Below are 17,944 nucleotides of genomic sequence, written 5' to 3' on the forward strand. Positions count from 1 at the left end.
CCCCAAGGCTTGCAGTATTTGCCTTGCAGATAGCAGGGTTTTTGTGGCCATTAGTTTGAAGTAAGTTGTCAAATGAATTTGTTTCTCTGGCGTGAGAAAAGCCATCTGGGAAGTTGTGTTCAAGCTTGTTCCCAGGAATATAAATTGTTGACAGGGTACACAATGTGGTTTATTTTCATTTATGGTATACCCCAGACAAGTTAGCGCATTTTGTACAAATGCCAGATGATTCAAAAGTATGTCCTTGCTTTCTGACTGAGTTAGACAATTGTCCAGGTATGGGTATATTTCAATATTTCTTTGCCTGCAAAATGCAATGACTGGAGCTAGGCACTTTGTGAATACACTGGGTGCAGTAAATAAGCCAATGGGCAGTGCAGAGAACTGATAGTGCGTGTAGCCTGCTTTGAAGCATAGGTATCTTCTGCAAGATTCCCTGATTGTGATGTGCAAGTAGGCTTCTTTTAAATCCAGTGTTGCCAACCAGGCATCCTTGCCTAGTGCAGAAAGCAACTGGTGAAGAGTTAGCATCTTGAATTTTGGGATCACCAAAAAGATGTTTAAGATAGAAAGGTTCGGGATAGGATGCCATGAGTTGTCTTTTTGGGTACCAGGAAAAGTCTTGAGTAGAAACCTTGTCCCTTTTCCTCTTCTGGTACAGTTTGAATAGCCCTTATGCTTAAGAGAGAGAGTACTTGCTTTTGAGCCTCTGCCCACTGATTTGGGTGTAGATCTGGCCAATCGTTTGGGGTTGGTAGCATATGGAAGTGAAGTCTGTATCCTTGGGAGGCTATATTTAAAACCCATTTGTCCTGGGTAATGAGCTCCCAGTTTTTTGCCTGCAGAGCAATCTTTCCCACTAAAGGAGTAGCCAGTTGAGACGGGCTTGGAAGTTTTAAAGTTGTCATTGAGACAGTTTATCATAGGTGGGAGTCTTACTACTCCCTGATTTGGAAGTGGGAGCCCCCCACTGCTAAGTCCTGTGCGTACCCTGGCACTGAAGCCTGGGTGTTCTGCTGGTTCTGGGACTGAGAAGGCCTGGAAGAAGCAGGAAAGGTCCAATTCTTAGAGAGCCAATGCCTATTAAATCTTGGAGGCTGTACTTGTAGGACATCTTTAACAGTTTGCATAGATTTAGCTTTTTCCTCCATCTTTTTTAAGTACTTCTTCTGCTTTGTTGCCAAACAGGCAGTCCTGATTTAAGGGAGCATCCAGCAATTTAGTTTTAACATGATCTGGCAAAGATTGCTCCTTAAGCCAAGCATGCCTTCTAAGTACAGACCCAGTGAGAGCAGCCCTACAAGATGCCTCTAGTGAATCAAAACCGCATTGCAAAGTATGTTTTCCAACTTGTCTGCAGAATGCATTAAATCCTGGAAATCCTTATTTTCAGCACAGTCAGGAATCAACATCATTTTCTGTTTAAGCAATACAATAATATGCTGCTGATACTTTAACATATGAAACTGGCAGTTTAAGGCCCTAATGGCCAAGGTTGCAGAAGTGTATATCTTCTTACAGCATCTATCCAGTGCCCTGGACTCTCTATCAGAGGGGGTAGGATTTTTGGCAGTAGTAGCCTTAATGCCCTTGGTTCCTGTGAAATGGTCTCAGGATCCGCAGTAGGATTTTAGAAAAGGAAATTATGAGAGTCAGGAACCCTGTAATATCTGTCATGTTTTCTGGGAGCAGGAGGTAAATAGTCAGGGGCCATTCTAGATTCCGAAAAGGCATCCTCAACAATGTCTAGTACAGGGGGTAAAGCTAAAGGCCTGTGTTGGGGCATGAGTAAGAAATGCCTAAGCCTCTTTTTAGAATCAGAGTAATCCTGGCTTTCCCAGTGAAAATGCTCCCTTAGAGTGTGCAAGGTTTCACCTAAAGAGAAATCCTCTGGGGGGAAGCAGAGGGAAGAGAGTCCTCTGCATCAGAATCCTCATAGGTAGATAAGGGTAAATCCTGGTCATCAGAGGAAACAGAAATTTCAGAATCCTGGTCAGAAGTATCATAAGCAAATTCAGTCCTAGGTCTCTTAGAGGAGGAAGGCTGGCTTCCCCTGATTAAAGTAATAAGGTCTTCAGTCATTCTTATTTGTTTTTTAGGCATAGAGGCCTGACCATGCAGTGTGGGCGTTGGTTTTCTAGGCATGGTTCGAGTTTTAGGCCTTGAAGAAGAAGATCAGTTTAATATGCAAGTCATTAGGCCTGAATACACCCTCAGAAGCCTGTGTCTGCACAGCAGCTCTGGACCCATCCAAGGTAGAGACATCCACAAGTTCCACAGCTGAAGCATCTCACGGCATACTGGACTCTGAATAGGTCTCAGTAGAGGCCTACGAATCTGAAGTAGTGGGTATCAAGGGCTATAAAAGCACCTCACTGAGTACCGGCGAACTGGCAACTAGCTTAGGAGAAGCGTCGTCGGCAGCTTTGGACCTAGGCAGCCTGTCTCTGTCTTTATCTTTGCGTTTTTTTCAGAATGTCAGTAGTCGGGTGGCTTACGGAAGACATATCTGGATAATTGAACCGAGTACCAAAATATTTAGAAGCGTAAATATACTGACGATTAATAGTTCATTGTTTAAATAAGGCATAAAACCAACAGCGAGGTATGTCATGGTCAGCGCCTAGGCAAGGAATACAGTATGAATGAAAATCTTTATGAGGTATTTGCTTTCCACAAGAAATACAATTATTGACTTTTACTGACATCGGTTTAGAGCAAGAAAAAGTTTCCCGAACGGGGTAATTAGCTTTAGTTGAAGACTTCGGTTCTGAAACTCGAAAATGAAAATTTCAGGAGTCAGCCGACCGGCACTTGCAAACTGCTTCTGCTTCAGGAACCGCACGGCAAGAAAGCCTGATGTAATGGCATCAACTGCATGTATTATACCTCTAACTACCTGATGTCATGGAAGATGAGACAGCAACTGTCGCAGGACCCAGGACTTTGATAATCAGGCCGACTGAGGGTTACTGCAAGCAGATAACCCAAATGTGATGATTGCAACAGTGAAACACGAAGAACAGCCATAAATGAATTTAACTCTTAATTTTCTTGATGGGAAAGATACTGCAGCAAGAAATAAGGAAAAAAATAATTGCAAAGAATCAAAAAAAAAAAAAAAAAAAGATTAGACATTTGTCCTTCATAAAAACACTTATACATATATATATATATATATATATATATATATATATATATGTGTGTGTGTGTGTGTGTGTGTGTGTGTGTTTATGTGTGCATGCATGCATATATATCTATATCTGGGAACACTTTAGAATCTCTAATTCCTGAAAACTCGAACCTTATATGGTCGAGACCATATGATCGAGTTTTCAGAAATTTGAGAGTCTAAAGTGTTAAATAAAAACATTTTAATTTAATTAACTATAACGTTTTTGCAGGGGGGGCAAGCCCCCTTGCACCCTCACTAATTAAATATACCATCTCCGAGATCACACTATAGTGAGGAAATGGGAAATCTGCCATTCTGTGCTTTTGCATACAGCGCTGAACGGGATATTTCTCTTTCACCCACTGTAGCGCGATCTTGGAGTTGGTATATTTAAATAGGGGGTGTTGGGGTGCAGGGGGGGGCTTGCTCTCCTGCAGAAATGATGTGTTTGAGTATTTTTTTTTTAATTTCACTTCGAAATTTCGAGTTTCTGAAAACCTAATTGTATGGTCTCAACCATATGAAGTTCAATTTTCCTGAATTCGAGATTCTGAATTGAAACCCTATCTCTCTCTCTCTCTCTCTATATATATATATATATATATATATATATATAGATATATCTATATATATATATATATATATATATATATATATATATATATATATAGATATAGATGTGTGTGTGTGTGTGTGTGTGTGTGTGCATGCATATATATTTATATCTATAGATATATAGATAGATAAAGATAGATAGATAGATAGATAGATAGATAGATAGATAGATATGTGTGTATATGTATGCAAATGAGAAGAAGAAACAGAAAACAAAGACTGTACCTTTTTTGAGCTGCACATTGTAACTGATAATTTGAGATATTGTAAACAAGCAGTGAAACTATAAAAGGCTTTTAAGAGAGACAAATTTGATCTTATCAAAAGCTCTGCTTATGCACATAGGAAATGAAATTACTAGTGCATGACTGAATAAATTAGCTGTTAGAAAATGTGTGCAATTTCAGCTATGTTTTTCAACAAAACCAGGATGTGTTGTGAGAATAACTTATGCAAAGTTGGCTACTGTGTAGATACTGGGAAATATGGTCAGAGGAAGTTTTTGTCAGCTAGATGGAGGCTAGGGGCAGGATAGGTGTTTGCCCCCCTTTTCTGGCAGTGCTCTTGATTTCTCCATTGCATGTGGGGAGGAACCATTGTGGTGCTTTTCAACTCGGCCTTACAGGGCTTTCGCGGGCTTGGAGATAAGAGGCGCACGTGTGCTGGATATTCCTTTTGGATGTCCTCGGCCCCTGTCGCCGTGGGGTCAGGGGTGTGGATGTGGTGCCTGTTTGTGGTGTTTGTGCTGTTTTCTGTGTGGGTGCTGGCATTTTTGTTCATGCTCGGTGGTGAATGGGTGGATGTTGACTGCAGATCTCTTGCTCGCTGGGAGGTTGAGAGGCTTGGTGTTGTTGGTCTTGTGGCATCGTGCCATACTTGCGCATACTTGACAATGGTGCATTATTTGTAGTCCCCAATTTGACATCTGGTGGATTGCTATGAAAGATGGGGACATTTTGCAACGGCTACCCATTTCTAAATATACCGAGTGGTATTAGTGCCATTCTTCAAATGGGAAACCGATGTGCCCTGTCCTGCAGTTATTGTCAGTACCTGTGGCCTGGAAAAATCCTACAGCACTTAATACCAAGACAGCATTATTTTCTTAGCTTTAGAAAAAAAATACCTTAATACTTGCAACAAACCAAAAACATTAAAATGCCACATAAAAAGAATAATGTTTAACATTTGTTAGTGTTTTTTTTTTTTGTTTTTTCCCCTAAGAATTCAAAGTTATTTCTTTTCCACATGTAGTACATTTGAAGTTTACTGTATCAATTTTTGTCCTTATTTTACTTATTTCTTATTCATTCAGTGTAATGTGTGCCTGTCCATTTAGCCTTTTATCTGGACACTATTTCAAACTACACTCAAGAAATTATGTTAAGTGGATTATTAGCCTGTGAGGCTTTTTTCATGGCTGGGCAGTTCTTTAAACTTGTGTACTGTGTGTGTGTCTTTCTTTTTTTCCCCCCGCTTTTCTACAGCCGGACCCCGTCCGATTGGATTAAGAGTAGAGTTTTTACTGGCTTGCCGCCCTACGCACCTAACTTCAACCAGCGAAACGATTATTCACGCATATGTCAGCAGTAGTAGCTTTTCTTAAGAAGAGAATCGAACGCCAACGCCTAACCCACCGCAGTCACTTGTGTACTAATAAGCAATAAATATGCATGTGTGATTCACTGTTTCTGAATCAGACTGATATCGGGACGTTTCTACATGTTCTGCTGCTAGTTGCATGATGTTGTTCTTTTGTCCTTTTTCTGCTCTGTCTTGCATACAGAATACAGAAAGGATCAGTTTCTGCAGACTTTACATTTGCTGATATAACACAATTAAAACCTTACCATATCGTGCTACAGAAACAGATTTACTTACTGCAAGATATATAGTGCTTTGCTGTAATTGTTTCTACCTATAGCTTCTGTGGGTGTGCTGTAAAATGGTGTGGATTTTTTTTTTCAGCCTACACAGTTATTCTGGGAGAATCATAAAGGAGTAGCATCACATTGTGCATTAATGTTATCATGTTTGACCATTACAGAATTTGGAATATCGATCCTTTGAATTATTTTAATGGTGTCTCCAAATTTTAAAATGTCATGCACACAAGCTCTGCACTTTGATCTAATGATCTGAGGTCTAGTTCATCCTTTGAGTGCAGTATGGTGCTGTTTGTGGATGTATGAGTGACTGTAGTAATTGGTGTCTAGGGGTTTTTAATACCTAGTCTGCGACGTACAAGTGCAGCTGGCAAGGACAGGGTCTTTGTTTCACTGGTGATTTTGCTGTGGGATTTACTTGCTTCAGTGTCACCACCAAGGGCAAGACTTGTTGTTTCTTCTGCATGCTAGATGTGGGGGGGGGTCTGAAATGACTGAAAGGGTACACATTCTCTGAGGAATGAGAAAAGAGGTGAGGTATTTCATGTCTTTTTATTTGGTGCTTGTCATGGTATGCAGATGGCAGTGGTCCAAAGGGGGCTCCGCAATCAAATTTTGTAAGGTAGACAAGTGTTTTTGCTGCTAGGAAGTTTGAGGGGAGATCTCGGGTGGTATTTGCGGGCTTTTCTGTGAGTTGTGGTGGGTTTGTTGCTTAGAAATACTACAGTTGTCAGTGGGGACTTCTTTTTTCCTCTCTTTCATGGGCTTTCTTGAGGCGCAGGAGTGGCATCGAACTTGTTGGCAGGCATTACAATAGTTTTGGGAACTCGCTGTTCATTGGTGAGTGATGTTACATGAGGTTGTGTGGAGTTTGTTCATTAATAGGGCAGACAGCCAGTTCCTATCAGCATTTCAAATGTTGAAAATGCTGAATTTAATTTAATCGAACTGAAATGTTCGAAATCTCAGAAGAGCGAACTGACAGAACATCGACTTTTTTCCTAGGGAAAGAAATCAGTGGGCCATCATTGGAGTTTGTTATTTCCTAGGGTTGCCACCTTGCTTCACGGCTAAAACCGGAGCAAAGCCATGCCCCTCGTGTCACCAGTAACCCCGCCCACCCCAACCCCCTCTCCCACCAACATACCTCCTATTTTGTGATGTCACAACAGCATCACTCAACGGGAACGCCCACTTTTTTCGTTCCCGCCGCCTGCTTTTGGCTGATTTACTATGCTTTTCTGTAAAAAAAGCATAGTAAATCAGCCGATTTACAAACTCCGATAGTCTGTTTCCTTTATGAAACAGAATACCGGAGTTTGTACAGTGTTTTCCGGACTACCGGAGAATCAGTTTGATTTCCTGATAGTCCGGAAAAAAAACGGAGGGGTGGCAAGCCTATTATTTCCTCCACTGTGGTGTGGTCTCGGAGTTGGTATTTTTAAGTAGGGGGGGTGTGGAGGGCACAGCCCCCCACGTTGGGGGGTGTGGGTGGCGAAGCCCCCCACTTCTGTCAGTGTTTAAATTAAAGTATTGAAATATATATATTTTTTTGCATGGAACACTGGTTTCTTTCCCTGGGAAAGAAATCGATGTTCCGTCAGTTCGCTGTTTTGAGATTTCAAACATTTCAGTTCGATTACATTGCATTTGGCGTTTTCAGCATTCGATATGCTGATATATACCCGAGAAAGCTGGATGTAGGCCTGATTTCTTAATCACTTTTAAAGCTAGTGAATTCTGGAGGAAAGGTGGTGAATTACACTGAATGAATAATAAGAGTTATAGACTGCTCTTACTTCGGTAAGTGCATATTAATTCATATGCTCTAATTCTGTCGATCTCTCAAGTTAATAGCACTAACATTTTAAAGGTGTCCCTGAGTTTGGATTGTCCATAATTCTTTTATGTTCTCTAACCATTACACTGATTGGTTCAGATGTTTGATTTAAAAATATATTTGTAAAGTTATTTGTGTTAAAAATGCATCAACAGTAGGTCCTGCTGGATGTATACATGTATATTAGGTTGTATTTTTGTAACTGATCAAACTTGTATGTTTATTTATTTATTTTACAGTTTGTATACCAAGATAGTCCATTGGGCCAAGAAGAGCCCGTTTTTAACAGAGTCCCAGGGAGAAAAGCTCCATGACAACAATATAAGATAAAGACAATGCATTCACATACATCAGAGAACCTAGGAAGGGTAGAAAGTTTGAAACTGTGTTATATCTTTCAGAGTGTGGCTCATTGAGTGTGCTTTTTTCTGACCCACTGACACTAATAAAGCATTGTGATAGGAAAACAAGTATGCTGTTAACTGTAACAGCTACAGTATGCATTGTGTCCATTTGTTCCATATTATGTGTTTAGTGTGCCTCATTTGGAGATGGAAGGTTAAGAGCTAGGCAGATGGCTTTACACTATAAGTTAGCTTCGCTTATACAGGGCACTAATGGATGTGGTCTGGAATTGCAAGGTTACCTGGGTTGTGGATATTGATATTCATGTGTGGGGTTTAGTTTAACATTCAACTGGCAGTTAAATTTATCTTGGGTATTTGCTAGGGTCAATGGAAGCATTGCTTCAGTTATGGCTGCTTTGTCATAGAGGTGAGTGGTGGTGGTACATTCCTTCCCATGTTGGCGGGATAGGTTGTCCTTTAATATGTCTTTGAATGGGGGTTATGTATTTTGGATGATTTACTTGTCTTTTCTTTCTTGCAAATGGGGTCTTGGAATGCTGCAGCTGTAATTTGGAATAGGTGGGTATAAGATGGCGCCTTTTCTTTACATATTAGTGGGTTTACTCTTTTCTTTTTCTTTGTAGATGGTGGTGTGCTGAGTACAAGTTGTGGTGATACACAGTGAATTCTCAGATGATGGAAGCAGAGGCAAGCGAGGAGGTTACACATGGGGAGCACAAGTGGACAACAGTTACTGACGGAAGAAAGTGGATCTCATAGTTGAGTTTTGGTAGAGGATTTACACTGCTAGTCAGAGAAGGATAGGCATTTGAGTTTTTGATCTCAGAGTTAATTGGTGGTACAATTTGTTCCATTACCCATTCAGTATGTTAGACTGACGTCGGAAGTTGCCCCTGTTTTCGGCATTTGCATTCAAAAGTAAAACGGAGCAATGGCCATAAGTAGGAAGTGAGTGATGCACAGGAAGGCCAGAGATGGGCATGTGCTGAGTGATCAGTGGTCAGCACCCTGATTAAATGCCTTTGAAAGGTAATGGATGCTTTATATTAATTATCATGGTTGGACTAGTGTATAATGGAACTAGGGATTTTGGTCCTTGAGTGGTGCATAGGGGGATAGGGGGTTATGTAAGGGGTATATTTAGGTCAGGGTAAGGTAGGACTAGGGGTGTGACTGTGTCGGTACCAGTGGTTGTTGTCATTAATGGAATGGTGCATAAATGTGCTTGATTGGGGGAGTGTAATATAAACAGTCGCGGTCCTGCAGGAAATAGTAAAAGGTAGTTGATATTGAGAGGCTGGACGTTCAGTTTGTCGGAGTTGTGTACAAAGGGGTCACAGGGAATTTTATTTTATTCGCTGTTTAGCAAGACATGTCGAACTTGGTGCAATTTGGGTAGTGTATTGACAAGTAAACGAGTAAGTTGGGGGCTGGTTAAGGCAGGGTTGCAGATCTGTTATGGGGTGGTCCTGGGGTTTTTCTACAGGTGGGGGTGGATGCACAGATATTGAAGGCATAGGACGTCACGAGGTTACTGGTGCTAAGGCTCTTAAAGTCAGTTTATCTATATTTGTGTTATTTATGGTTATTATGCACTTGTATTTGGAGGTAAGGTATTCTGCTAGGAGGATGGGTGGTGTCTGGTAGATGGTATGTTAACAAGTGTTTGTTTAGTACTCATTAATGCATTTCAAGGTTGGTGCAGTTGGGTAGTGTAAGGCCAAGGGAGGATAAGGTACGTTGAGGGTTTGATATTTGCTTAGTGATAGTTTTGGGTTCTTACTGATGTGAGGAGCGGCACCAATTTCAGCAGTTGGAGTAGTTACTAGGTTAATGGCTCTAAGATTTTGATGAACTACACAGCCTCAGGTAAGTAAGATTCCTTAATCGAGAGTGCATTCCATCTTGCTCTTAGTCAAGAGGGACATGGGTGATTGCTAGACAACGGGATTTTCTGATACTATTTTAGTTATTTTAAGCAGTGAAATGGGGCTGGGATTAGGCATCATGGTTTGTTCTTGTTTCTATGTGGTTTCAGATGTTGGTGGGCTTTGTGTTGGTTGACCAGTTGAAGGGTAATGATGGGGGAGTCATTAGAATTGTTATTCCTCTGGCATTAAGGAGAGTTTATTTGGTTATTACTGGATTGGTAGTAAATGGGGTTGCAATTTGGTATGATGGGATGTAGTTGACTCTGCAGGGTTTTATAATGCCCTTGAAGTCATTGAGGAGCTGCCATTGGTCATGAAGTAAGGATTATTTAGCTCATGTGCAGTGGGTATGCTAGGTTATCTTAGCATAGGTGAAGGGTCAGTGTTTTGCTTTCAGCAGTTTTGGTAACTGGTTATTTTTGTTATGTTATAAGGCTTTATGAGTTAACTATATTCACCTTGGTTAGTAGGGATGGGGTACACCGAATGATGTTTGGCTGGATGCCTTAATAGTGTTTAGAATCCCGGAAGTGTGCTGCGAGAGGGGGAACAGCCTGGTCAGGCTGGTGGGTGGAGAAGAGGGGCAGGCTTGCCCTCTTCTGTTCCCCCTCTGGTGCTGGATGGTCAATTCAATAAGTTGGAAAAGGAAAGTGAGCCGTTACGTTGCTTGATAAGTACATAAGTAAGCAGAGGAAGCTGCTTATTTGGTTGATGGTATAATGCAATAAATGGTAATGAAAGTGAGAGATTACAGGTTCATAGGTTCATAGGTAGGTATTAGGCTATCGGCCCAAGGGCCTACGTAAGCCTAGCCAGCAAGGTCCCATAGCTTACGCCACCCAAGAAAGTTATTTTCCTGTGCCACTGTCCAGCAGAGACACAGAAGTGATCCCCGGGGTGTATTTCCTATTTCCCATCCACTCATCAAGATTTTTCTTGAAGAGTGCTAATGAAGAACTTTGCTTGACATAAATGAGTAGCTTGTTCCAGAGTATAGGAAGTCTCTGGGGCAGGAATATATCCCTCAAGCATGTCCTGTTTATTGTGGTGACAAGGTTTAGGTCCCTAGAGCATGTAGCTCGGAGAGATTGTGATTTCTTTAGGTGTAGCATGTCCAACAGTTCTGGGTTTGACATAGCTTTATATGTTAGGAGGAGATCACCTCGGAGTAGGCGATATGCTACAGAGTAAAGCTAGAGTTTTTTGAGGCGGTCAGTTTAGGGCATTTGTTTGAGGCCAGTAATCCTCTTTGTGAGGTACTTCTGTGGCCTTTCCAGCTGCTGCAGATGTCTTGTGAGGTACATTCCAAAAGGGGCGTTGTACTCTATAATGGGTCTAATGAGTGACGAGTAGAGGGGAACAATGACCTGTTTTTCCTGGATGAGAACCCTTTTCTGGTGAGGTGTGCCATGTAGAAGGACTTCCTGACTACTGAGGCGATGTGACTATCAAAGGAGAGACTACTGTCCACCTGGGTCCCAAGGTCTCTCATCACACATTTAGTGTTAAGTAGATTGCTGCCTATGTGATAGTTCATGGGTACAGACTTTTTACCAAAGGGGATGACACTTTACTTTTTGGCATTGAGCTTGAGGCCATGACTCTGACACCAGGCATCTGTCTCAATGAGGCCCTTCTGTAGGATGTCCACATCATTTGGGGACTTGACTATGGCTTCTAGTTTGCAGTTATCTGTGAACTTCGTTAGCCAAAGGCCTTCTGTGTTAGCCTGTACTTCAGAAAAGTAGATACCAAACAGGAGAGGTCCCAGGACGAAACCCTGTGGTACTCCACTTGTTACTGCTTTGAGGTCAGATTTGGAGTCTGCAACTTTTACAGTGTGGGTTCTGTCAGTTAGCCAGTTGGCAACCCATCTTGTGATGTAGGGATTTATACCTAGTTTAGTGAGTTTAGCTATAATTCCAGAATGGGGGATGGTGTCGAAAGCCTTGGCGAGGTCAAGATAGGCTGTGTGAACCACCCTACCCTCATCCACGGCTTTGGTGACTGCCTCAAAGAAGTCGATCAGGTTCAGGAGGCATGATCTGCCTTTCACAAACCCGAACTGGGTGGGATCCAGAGTTTGGAGGTTACCAATGTATGTTTATGAGTTCCATGATGATACTTTCCATGGCATTGCAGACCAGGCTCGTCAGGCTAATAGGTCGATAGTTCCCAGGATCAGTGGTGGTTCCCCGTTTGTGGAGTGGGATAACTGTTGCTGTGCACCATTCATGGGCACAAAGCCTGATGTGAGGCTATTATTGAACATGGTGCTTAAGTGGGGAGCCAGTTCGTTCTGAAGTTCATGTAAAACGCAGCCTGGGATGTTGTCCGGTCCCATGGATGTTGTGTTTTTGGCTTTAGAGAGTGCAGCTTTTACCTGCGTAGTTGTGATTACAGGGACTCTGCATTCTTCCTGTATAGATATGGGCCCTTTAGGGGGTGAGAGGTGGGTAATGTTAGCACTGCATCTATCTGCCAGGATGTTGGCAATACCAGTTGGTTCTGTAATTGTTGTGCCTTTGTGCTGTAACTCAGAGCAGATCTGGGTATTGCCATCTACATTACGCTGCTTGATAAGTACCGATAAATGGTAATGGAAGTGAGCAGGTACACTGCTTCATAAGTGAGTGGAGGTATGGATGCTGCTTACTGATCAGGATGAGCAGGTTTATGCTGTCCTGTCCTAAGATAATGTTACATGGATGTTATTTCATCTGAATCATGTTTGGTTGAAATTAATGAATACTGAGTAACATTTATGTTTATGGAAATTTAATAAAGGTCATCAAATGTCATTCAATGTAATGTGTTTCTTGAAGGGGACTGGGACAAATGTCATTTCAAATTGTGGAGCAGTTTGGAGCAGAGGATAGTAGTGTAATGGGTAAGTATGTACAAATGACTAGCTGAGGAGAAGATAGGACTGAAAGTGTGTGATTAGCAAGAGAGATATGGAGGAGAAGGATCGGGCCAAGAAGTGCAGACCAAATGAAAAGTTTTATGTACAAATGAATTAAGTGTTTACATAAAAGAAGGGATGGCAGGGTCCAAGAGTTTTTTTTGTTTTTTTTTAACCTGGGAGACAGGATAGAATAGAGATGCTGATTAAAAAAAAAAAAAAAGCCCAGACTGGACCTGGCAATCTTCAAAGAAAAGTATAGAAGGATAAACAGTCTATGTGAGTCCTAGGATACAAAAGTGTGCAAGGGGGTGCCTATTACAGCCACAAATATAGAGTTTTTTTCTTGTAATATGCACAGTTTTGTGGAAGAAGAAAAAGGACAAAATAGTATACCAAGAAGATGGGTACAATGTTACCTGAAAGAACTTTGACACTATTGCAGCCAACACAGGAAAGATGCAGGCTATCACAGAGTATCTAAAAAGCAGAAACATGGTAAATCGTGTGCTGCAGGATGAACTGAACTAGGAATTCCTCAGGGCATGTTGATAGACATGAACAAATTAAAATCTATAGCAACACATGCCTAGAGACAAACGATTTGTAGAGCATGAACCAAAGAAACAGACAATATCGTTATCAATATAATAAGAGTAAATGAAGGAGTGTGGGGGTGGGGTGAGAGAAATCACTAAACTCCTACACAGAGGGTCAGTGAATTGATGAAGGAGGGAGAAGGACCAGATCCAGAGAAACATAAACTACATAGTATGGGATGACCTAGTGATGTTCCAGATGCACAGGGCAGGTATACAATTGTTAAATTATACTGTCAGAATTTAAAAGCGAATATTAGGACAGGCAGATTAGCAAAGGGATCTGCTCATGGGACATAAAAATGAAAGCAATGGAGGATTTATTGCTACTTGTGCATCAGAAAACAGTACAGACAGGACCATGTTTGTGTCAGAAAAATCAAAGGGGTAATGCTGACATCCTCTGTCACGCATGAAAACCAAGGAGCAGAGAAGGGTTTATTGCTGTCTTATCAAAGAACAAACCAATAATTTATACAGTTAATCAGTGATGGGTACTAATAAATGGTAGGAACAAAAAGTTCACAGTGAAGGAGGAAGGGGAATACTGAATGAGATAGAACAAGAAGAAAGTAGAAGAATGTGGAGATATACTTTACATAAAAAGGCTTAACAGAGTAAATCTGGAGGTAAGAAGACAACCTCTTTGTTAGAAAGAGGTAAGAGATTTAAAAAAAGTAACATTGCTACAGTGGAGGAAAGATAAGAGGATTACAAGGCTAAGTCACTAATGGGTACTGTAGTGGGGACAGGTTAGGTTGTACACAGTACCTCTTTGAAGAACAAAAAAGAAATATAACTAGAGAAGACTATAGAGACAGATGAATAGATCATCTCTATGGAACTACATGTGATATGTTCTAGGTGACACTTTTTTTTAAATATCAGCATCATGCCATTATTATATTTGTATACCTTTAGAATTAAAATAACATTTATTTAACATGCTATACTAAGACACTTTTTTGAATGATTCACTCTGCCATCCAGATATCTGAAATTCTATCATTTCCTTTTGTGTGATGATTTTATCTCATGAAATGTACAACATATAGACTTGATTATTAATGTATTAAGCTTTCCCACAAAAGTTAGAGATATATCAATTTGTATGTAAAGAAAATAAGGTCCAACATTGCAATTAGGAACTAGCAAACTACCACACTTCAATACATCATACACAATTATAACTATTCATTCCGCACAGTGTAATAAAAATAAAAGTTATGAGAAATATAAATGTACTATATTAATATAAAGTCAAGTCTAAAACACTGTGGTGTCATATAAAAGTATATTTCAATCTTTTTGAATATTTCAGGTTTCAAAAGGGTTCACTCTTTTTGAATGTTGTATCATAACTATAAAATAAAATGATGCATTTTCAATTAGAACTCAAAATATGACCACCAAACTGCCTCTGAAGTTGTATCAGTACAGGTGGTTGAATAGAAACTCCCTGAATGTCAGTTTCCTCACCTGCAAATGCTGAGAAACACAAAGCAGATTGCTGTTTTTTGTAGAAATCACTAGCAGTGCAATTTCAATGCGCACATCAGCAGCGACTCCTTTCTTTGAGATGATGTGACACTGGAATTAGTGTGTGTGTGTGTGTGTGTGTGTGTGTGAGTGTGTGTGTGTGTGTGTGTGTGTGTGTGTGTGTGTGTGTGTGTGTGTATATATATATATATATATATATATATAGATATATAGATATAGAAGTTTGGGGGATGTGGGTGCTTGCCACATATTACAGGACATTTGAGGGGGGGTTTGCCCACGAAAAAAAAAATACTTTACTTTTCAACCCTTTTGTATTTTGGTTATTACTTTTTTATATTTCTGATGTTTGCAGTTTTGTCATTTGGTATTTCATAAGAACCCCTCTGAAGCTAAAATGACACTCTAAGGATGTTTTCTAATTACATATTAAATAATCAAAGGTTCATAATAATTTAACAAAGCAGTCTGGAGTTACTGACCACTATAAAAAATATGCATAATAGTCAAGAACTGTCAGTATTGCCAAACCAAGATCTGAAATATTATAATTAGTTGAAAGGTTAAGTGAAAGCATGGAGCTATTAATGATTTAGGCCATATTTTGTACACTATGTGTATAGTATGTAAGCAAAGGACAGTGGCCATGTTTGTTGTTTGGAACCACAAGCACATTACTGCATTTACCTGGCAATTGATGAGATTCTGGTGGTACATGATAACGTTCTCAAGTTGTTGTTGACCTCTGTAGGAATATGAACTGAATGTGTTTGACCATAGTCAATGGTCAGCTATTTCCACAGTTTTCTAGAACTATATTGTCAATAGAGGATTAGGTAACCTTACATGATAAAGTCAGGCTCTGAGTACCAAAATGCCAGATCACTCATGATCTATCTAAGGATGTGCAGTGAAGAATACATAGGTAAATTCAATGCATTAATCTATGGCATTTTATGTTCTTCTAGTGATGTCTGTAAAATTGGCCTGTTTGGATTGCATTCATCCATATGCTCATTAAAATGCACCATTTTTCTTTGCAAGTGATTTGTAATCAAAACAGTGCACCTTTTCCTCTACAGAGAGCCAGTATGTAATACAGGTGATAATACATAGAAGATGCATACCTGTTAATTATTCATAGGTGCAGTAAAACAAAAGGTGTTAGCAAAGATTCAAGGAAAGCAATAACATTTATAAAAGTGCTTTCTGTGAAAACATAACTGAAAAATAAAGGTTGCTGTTAAATGTTTCAAATACACCCAATGAATTGTCCATTTATGCAAACATCTAGATGCTAACTATCTCTAATTAGGATAAAAAAATTCTTAAGAAACACATATGAAGGGATAGACTCATTCAATGAACAGAGAAAAATCAGGCTAGAAAACAAAAGCATGCGAAAGGGATATACAGTAATGTATTTAAATTATTCTACAACATACATTCTTTGAACCGTTTCACTGGGATGAATGCTCAATAATGCTTCCTATATCACAAAATATAAAATATAAAATATATGAGCAGAAATCAAATCTGTACATCAGCAGATCATTACTTCCCTTAATTCCTTTGCACAAGGTTGTATTCAGAGACTGATATCTGGCACATAAATCTTTGTGAAGTGTAATATTCAGGACTAACTACAGAAGATGGTTAATAAAGTGATTATCAGAAGGTCCTATAAACTATATTAAAAATCTGTGACATGAGTAAAATAGATTGAATAAATGTTTCAATTCATAATATAGAGAAATCATACTTTTCTGTTTTATTTTTTTTTCTGTCTGGATTGCCAGCTTTCAGTGATCATCATGAATAAAAAGACAATGAAAATGAGTTTAAAGGACTGTGTACTATACTGAAAAGGAGTTTAAAGGGCTGTATACTATACTACAAAATTCTGTCCATACTGATTAATGTCTTATGCGACAAAATATGTACCTGTTTTTTGTTTCTCTTTTGAATGTCCAGCTCTTTGGATCAAACTGAAAATGCAGAGAGCAGACCTGGCAAGAAAGTACGCTTCCAGACTATAACAACAGTAAATATATACAAAACAAAATGGCAATTTGTCCTAGTTCTGCCCTTTTCTGAGATAGTTTTACCTGTATGTGCAGTGCACATGCATAATACATTTCTATGAGGAATCTTAGCTCAGACATCACTCTGAGAATTACACCACTCCAGATTTATCTGCATACACTACATTTTGACAGAAATACTGCTAAATTCTTAGTTTTTCTATAAGCAGAGCATCTTGGGAATATTCATTTTTGTATCCCAGAAGAGGTACCAGTGTAGAAAACTAGCCCAGCAGATTGATTATTGTATGCTGAATGCATAAACTAATATCAGGTCATAGCAGCAGTACATACAATGGCCCTCATACATTTTCCCTTGCCAGTAGGCGCAAAACCTTTCGTTGTGGGATTTTTAATAATGGTACTAAAAATTCAAAAAAATGACATAGGCATTAATATATCTGTATATATTTTCCCTAAATAAGGCAAATTATGCTACACCAAACTTAATTCCATTGTGGTTCTCACAACAAAATATCAGAACAAAACTATTATTTATGATCCTTCTGCTGAGCTGATTGAATGTTTTTTATTCATTTTTTCAGTAACATGACAGAAAACCTTAGACAAGTGATTACAAAATGAGAAGAGAGAGTAATGAAACAGGAGAATAAATGTATAGTTTACTAGATATATTCCTTGGCTCAGAAACATCTTAATGTAATTTCATATTGCATTTTTTTCCTCAAGTTGTGATATGGTTCTGTTTTTAATACAATAATATAAATAGTATAAATTACACACACACACACACACACACACACACACACACACACACACACACACACACACACATATTTTTTTTTTTCTTTGATATGTGCATCTGAATCGTATTACAAGACACAAGATACTTTCAAATTAGTTATCGGCACATTATATTATACACACGATACATAGTCCACTGTATCAAAAGAGACTTCCTCACTCTAGGAAAGACTCATTAAATATTTAAGGGTTCTGATAGTTTATTTAATTAAATACATTGCTTAATGATTCCCATGTTTATACTAAGGACACACAAGAGCATAAAGTGAAAAATAA

General features: G+C 39.4%; 1 protein-coding gene across 1 annotated transcript in view; it reads right to left on the minus strand.

Moving 5' to 3' along the window:
- Positions 1 to 17,944, minus strand: part of LRP1B (LDL receptor related protein 1B) — a gene marked incomplete at its 5' end in the record, with an annotated part of 5,941,474 nt that overhangs the window by 4,117,645 nt on the left and 1,805,885 nt on the right. The window lies entirely within an intron of this gene.

This window comes from Protopterus annectens, chromosome 6.part0 (genome assembly GCF_019279795.1).
Source record: "Protopterus annectens isolate FY-2018-M chromosome 6.part0, PAN1.0, whole genome shotgun sequence".
NCBI lineage: Eukaryota > Metazoa > Chordata > Ceratodontiformes > Protopteridae > Protopterus > Protopterus annectens.